Here is a 7,268-nt window from a genome sequence, read left to right on the forward strand (position 1 = left end):
AGAATCAGCTGTTAATGAACAAATGAATCAATATTTTTCCATCATGTTTGGCATCTATTTGTTTAGTATATTGCCAAGGGTATTCTAATGGATGTTTGGAAAGGGAGAAATGCATTAATGAACTTTAAAGACACTTTAAAGACTTCTAACTGTGTACAGTATGCAAATGAGTTCCACAAGAGAAAGAAGGGTGGGCCACACTGTGTGCCCTCTCTGATACCAGCAGCCAATAGCAACACTGGAATGGAGAAGCGCCAAATTGCAATCTCCTCCTATTCGGAAAAGGATAAAGGTACCCTTTCAATAGACACTCATAGTTCTGAGTCTGTCCGCTGAGGATTAGACTGTGACAGAGCAATCAGGTTCTGAGTCTCCATGTGAGAGAGAAACAGTTCACCAGGTTCTGAGTCTGTCCGCTGAGGATTAGACTGTGACAGAGCAATCAGGTTCTGAGTCTGTCCGCTGAGGATTAGACTGTGACAGAGCAACCAGGTTCTGAGTCTGTCCGCTGAGGATTAGACTGTGACAGAGCAATCAGGTTCTGAGTCTCCATGCGAGAGGCAAACAGTTCACCAGGTTCTGAGTCTGTCCGCCGAGGATTAGACTGAAACAGTTCACCAGGTTCTGAGTCTCCTCATCCGAGAGACAACACAAGATCCGAGGATCTGAATCTACAGTTTGTGAGGCAGTGACAGATACGACAACGTTCTGAGCCTCCAGCCTGTGAGGAAAGAGACATTGACCAACACTACGTTCAGAGTTTTAGTCCAGCGAGACCACTACAGCACGTCCCGAGTCTCCATGCTAAAGAGACCAGAGCAGATTGACCAACTTCTGAGGGTCTGGTCCAAAGAAGCAGAAGACACACAGAGACATTTGCAACAAGGTTAAGCTCAGGAGAGCAAACCTTCACTTCAAGGTTCCTTCGTCTACGTGTTCCAGATTAAGGACCTTCTGCACCTACTTCAGGGTCTCATCTGCGTGTTCCAGATTTTAGGACCCTTTGGTGCCCCAGGAGATCAGCATCCCACAGATCTTCGTGTTCAAGGCTGTTGAAACAGATTCCAGCTCCTTTCTTCACTGTATTGTCTCCCAGCAAAACCAGTGGAAGAAGTCATCACCATCGGACTGCTTACTCAACCACGTGGAACGTAAATATCACTTAACCAAACCTCTTTCTAGAGACCTTGGCATTGTTGTATATTATCAGTATATGATTTTCTAATTTACATTAGAGGTAATATAACTGATGCTAGTTAATAACAAATAATCTTTCGTTTATTTGTTTGATACATAATAAGGTTCTTCACCTTAGTTTCAGAGAAACAACAGTTTATCTTTCCATAAGATAACATAACTCTTGTATAGCCACACTTAACTTACTCACATGTATTTTATGCATTTTACGCACTTTATTCCTTTATCATTAATTGTATTCATTTAGTAGTTGTGTTAATTGTTCTGTTTATCTTTTGTTAATAAAATCTATTTTATTACAATTGTGTCTTCCTTGTGCTGATAAAGCAGAAAAGGCTCTACAAGTTAGAAATCTCACCAATCTTTCAGATAAATCAGCTGAACAACTCTCCCCCCTTTACATTCATTATAAATGACTGGGCAGCCTCCTGTGCGGAGTGTTCTCATACAGCCAAGGTAAAAGGCCTTGACTAGTGTCCCAAACTAAGAGGGGGGAAGGTGGTCATCTGATGTACTCATAACCACACCTTAAGTGACGTGTGATCCAAATTCACAACGTCAGCGGTGACGTGAGTACCAATCACTCTCTTACTTAGTGTCCTTGGGTGGAAAAAAGTAAAAATCACTACAACAGTATGCAATTATTTCCGTTTCGATTGTCAGAATTTGTGAATGGTCTCAAAATGCCAAGCTGTACTCTACTACTTTTTTGGGACCCTTCCTTTGGGGTATCTAGCACAAACGTTGATTTTGGTCTGACAGAGAATCATCAATTGCGCGTGCTACAAGGGGAATGACAACACTAGAGGCGCCATTTTTTAATATACAGTTGTTGTTGTGACAAACAGCCACATGCCGAGAAGAGAGACAAGCTGTATGTCCTCTATGTATTGTTGTTTACTGTGTTGCTTTCTTCTTCACACGAGAATGACGTTGTAGGACTATGTATATTCCAGCAGTGAATCGACACAACAAAACATTCCAGAGACCCCCTCTCCAAACCCTGAAACGATCATAAAACTGATCAAGGATGTCCAAATGGCCCATCTCATTGGCCATTGACGCCCCCAAGGAGGGACCTTGGAGGCTGTTTAAAACTCCTGGGCAAACAAGATATCTTTGCTTTTTGTTTTGCTTCGTGCTTTACTGAATGCCATGGTTTTGCGGTGACTTCTGCTTTGATCGTGCAGGCCTTTCCTGCCTGCATGCAGCGTCCTCCGAGCTACCCAGAGCTCTACATCCTCACCACACCCCAAAACTATGTTTGAACCTCGCCGAAGAAAACTAAAAACTATTAGTCCCTCTGACCACAACAACTGACCACCAGCCGAGCAACGCCGTGCTAAGAGGAACCCATGCTCGAAAGAGCTTTCAAACGCAAGTACATGACTTTTCATTCTGGCTGAACTGGTAAAACCATATCTAAGCGAACAAACTAAGGTTGACCTGCTAGTATATTGATTCTCAGGTTGTGGCTAAGAAATCATTGGGACTTCATTCCTTTCCATTAACAAACATCCCTTTCCCCAACCCGATCACACATAAATGCGTATAAATAGTACGAGTGTGCAATTTCGTGGAATGTATACGGCAAAACTCATTTTGGCGTGCATATGATACGCTGTTTTTCACGTGCATATGATACGCACTTTATGGCATATATATGACGCTCTCTTGGGTAGGATTAGGGTGGTGGGGTGGGGGGTTCGTATGTATAATACGCCATAAAGTGCGTATCATATGCACGCGAAAAACAGCATATCATATGCATGCCAAAATGAGTTTTGGCGTATACATTCCACGAAATTGCACACTCGTACTATTTATACGCATTTTTCGTGAGATCCAGCTGCTTTCCCAGTAACTGTATAATTGTGTGTTTTCGTTAGTTTGTGTGTGTGTGTGTAGAATAGTTCAATACATTTTGTTTACCTTTTTCATCTATACAAGTGTCTTGGCTATGTGTTTATAAGTTGTTCCCTTAAAATGATTGATTGTGTTACCTAAGCTCACAAACTGAACATAAAATTTATATTATTGCTGTTGTAACAGGTAATATCCCCTACTTTCTACTACTTTCCAGGGCTACTTTCCCTGGAAGCTACTACTACAGGGCTACTTTCCTGTAGCTCAACCAGTAGAGCATGGCGCTAGCAACGCCAAGGTCATGGGCTTGATTCCCAGGGAAAGCAAGAACTGACAATAACGTAAAAAATGTGTACCTTGAATGCAATGTAAGTCGCTTTGTATAAAAGCGTCTGCCAAATGCATAACTGTAAATGTAATATCCCGATTCAAGATTGATAATGAACTCTAATTTCAACGTATCGCTGGACGAATAGTTGATAAAGTGTTAAATATTAATTTTGATTAATTTAATATGTATCACGGTTCCTTTCACTGTAATTCAATACCCCTTTGAGTTATTTGATCCAAATCAATTCCTTACAACGTCAATCGCTACTTGCCGGCATACACCACGCCAATCAAGTAATGCTATACTGTACAGATAATTATCCAGATAATGTACAGAATTTGATACTGTTTTTGTGAAAGCATTTATAATACTGCTGCTGTCTTGAAGGACAGTTAAATAATCCTCGCCTCTTTGTAGTAACCCATCTTTTCCTCTGCTTGCTATTTTTTGCCATTTTATTTCTGAGATCAGAATCACTGTGACCCTCCAGAGACAGATGTGTTTATGGATGCTGCTTCTGCCTACAGAATGTAACATGAATGAATAGTGGATCTGATAATATGCTGAGCGTCTCGATGTAGGGCAGTGTCAGTTCAAGGTGTTATGTATAGCCGAAGGGGAAGCTGCTGAACTGCAATGAGACGATGAAAGAGAGAGACTGTGTCTGTTGTGCTTAACATGTTGAGAGCAATTCAAACAAGGTTTCAAGCACAAACTACAAATTACATCAGCTCGCTTTGAACTCATTAACCTAAACACCAAATGGCACGGTATCGTCCGAAAAGAAATAGTTAGAATGTGCCTTCTCTATTGGAGCATATCATTTCAAGGGGTTCAAAAGAGCTTTACAAATAGGATTGGTGTCACTGTAGGGATCAGGCATACTGAGATCTGTGCCTCATAGGCCATGTCCACACTAATATGTTTTCATTTGAAAACGTATATTTTTCTCTCCGTTTTGGCCTTCCGTCCACACTGAGGCAGCGTTTTAAGTCAATGGAAATGTATCGTTTTGAAAACGCTCTCCAAAGCGGATACATTTGAAAACGCCGTCTTCAAGCCGTAGTGTGGACTGTGAAAACGGAGGCTTTTTAATACGATGATGCATTTTTAACCATGTGATGCAGTCATGACAAATTCAGCTAAGATGGTGAACGACATTGTACAGCAGTTGTTTTGTATGCTTTCTGTTTTGACAGCCTTGTTAAACATTAATGTCAGTTTGTACATACTGTTAAAAAACTCAGTGCCTTTTCTCGACATTGCCGCAAAATTTCAAAGAGTAAAATAAACAAGTAGCGGGAATGACGCAAGTCGAAGCGTCTTGGATTTTCTCATGCGCAGTACGGGGATGTAAGCGTTTTCAGACGTTTCAGTGTAGATGAACATTTTTTGGAAAACGATTGAAAATGATAGTGTGGACGCGGAGCGTTTTTAGATTTATCCGGATTAGTGTAGATGTAGCCATAAGCTGTGTCCCAAAGTGAAGGGTGCGCACTTCGAAGACCATGCACTTCGAAGGCCAGGCCAGGCCAGGCCACGAAGCTGCACGAAGGGCGAACCGAGGAACAGGGTTGCCAGGTCTGAATAACAAAACCCCTCCAATGATTATTCAAAAGTATCGGAATCACGGCCAGAATAGGCCAAAATATCCCAAAATGCGGGGCGTGGGCAGTAGAAATATTGCGTAAGTAAAGACAACTTAACCTGTGGACTATAGGCTCCAAACACCCCAAAGCAAGCCTAAATGCCACCCCATTCCAGACTTGGCAACAATGAACTAAGCGTCGTTAATGGGGTTGTTACAACTGACAGCGGACGTTCGTGAGGAGATTTTAAAAAGAGAAATGGAGCATATATAATAATAATAATACTTATATATACATTGGGACAGCCTCGTAGTGCAGGAATGACATAATCGCACTTCAAATGCGGCCTTCGAAGTGTGCGCACTTCACTTTGGGACACAGCTATAGAGTTCAACTCCAACCCTAATTAAAGACACCTGAATAATCTAATCAAGAGCTGTGTCTGAAAACTTAGGCAACTGACCTGTCAAAACCACTGGAAAGCAAGCCTGCAACCATTAGCCAAAGCGTTAGGGCAAATGCTAACATTGCAGCTGTGGCGGTACGCAGGGAAGGGGAACAGAGGCCTCTTTTTAATGGATGTCAATGGAGAAAATGTTACACAATCACTATGCTTTTTTGAAGAAATAGATTGAATCGATTACCTGTCTGCTAATCTTCAACATGTTTTACATTAAACAACACTTGGTTGGAACAATATGTAGATTTTTAGTATGAAAAAAGGGTTATTTTAAGAGAAGGTAATGTCGTGACAGGTATGACTCATTGCATTACCATAGTATTTAATAATATTGAGTGATATATTGTTACAAGAAAGTGAAAAATACAGATGTTTTCTTTCTTTGGCTTTCAGGTTTTACCACTTATAAGAATTGTATATTTATTGTGATGACTATTATAACTGCATGTATGCATACTAGGAGGTTGCCTAGCAACGAGGGGGAGAGGACGCTGGCGTTAAGAGTTCTCTTAAGCTTCTCCACCCGAATCAAGAAAACTATAATGTTAGATTTATGATTTTATTTTTATTTTTTTATTACCGTGACCAGTCAAATCAGTCAAGATATAATTGGGACTGTTACATGGATTTAACCATCTCAGATGACTTCACTCGGCTGTTAAAAGTGCCCTAGAATGAAAAATTTAATTAACCTTGCCATAGTGAAATAACAAGAGTTCAGTACATGGACATCACATACAGTGAGTCTCAAACACCATTGCCTCCTCCTTCATATGCAAATCTTGTTTGTGAAAAACACAACGGAAAAACAGGCTATTTTCAACATAACGGCAACTGTGACGCAATCACCGAGATCCTTAATATCTACGCCCCTAACATTTGCATGTCAGCCCATGTTCAGTGTCAGGCGGAATTACGCAGCCATCGGGAGTTGAGCATATAAACAAGCGTCACGCGAGGATAGTGAAAACGGCAGATCATGGACACATATGTCATGTTCCAGGCTGTGCAGGGGATGTGAAGACTTTTCATAGCCTTCCCACAGATAAACAATGTCAACAGTCATGGTTGATGTTTATTTACAATACATGTTCGTTTGCTCGGCCCATTTCACCACAGAGAGTTTTTCTAACCTGGGGCAATATAGCAGGATTCGCTCAGCGTCTGATACTGAAGAAAGGGCCGATTTCATCCGTATTCCTGCAAACAGTAAGTAGTGATTTTATCCACTTATTGACTGTCGAACCCATTTCGGATTAAATTGAAAGTTTCTTAGTAAGATAACATTACGATAATATCCCCTGTGTTGTCTAGATCTAACGCAAGATGCTAAAGTAACAATTGGAAACTCCAAGTAGCACACATAGCAGTTTGTCAAATGACAAAGGTTAATATTATTTCCTTCCAGTGTTGTCATAAAATACAACAGTAGATACGTATGTCGATCCCTTTTGATGGATTGAAATCTAAATTAGCCTATTTTTCATCATTAACACATAACTCAGAAACTAACTACTGTTTAGTTGCTTACAGAATGCTTACTCAAGTCTTGTAGCTAACGTCACCTTCTTCACCATCTAAGTTGAAACCATAGTCATTTGACAAGGTTTCTAGCCAATTTGTTAAATAAATATACATTTTTGAGAACTGAAGTATGATTATTTTGCAGCAGATGAGTAGTAAACATGACACTGACTATTTTGAGTGGCTTCTACATTACTTTGTTTGGCTAAATAAATTGACTTTTAAATCAGCACTCTACTGTCAAACTATAACGTTACTGTACAAACAACATATTTACGCGCTACCCAGTTCAGTTTGTGAT

Source organism: Pseudorasbora parva, chromosome 7 (genome assembly GCF_024679245.1).
Source record: "Pseudorasbora parva isolate DD20220531a chromosome 7, ASM2467924v1, whole genome shotgun sequence".
Classification (NCBI taxonomy): Eukaryota; Metazoa; Chordata; class Actinopteri; order Cypriniformes; family Gobionidae; genus Pseudorasbora; species Pseudorasbora parva.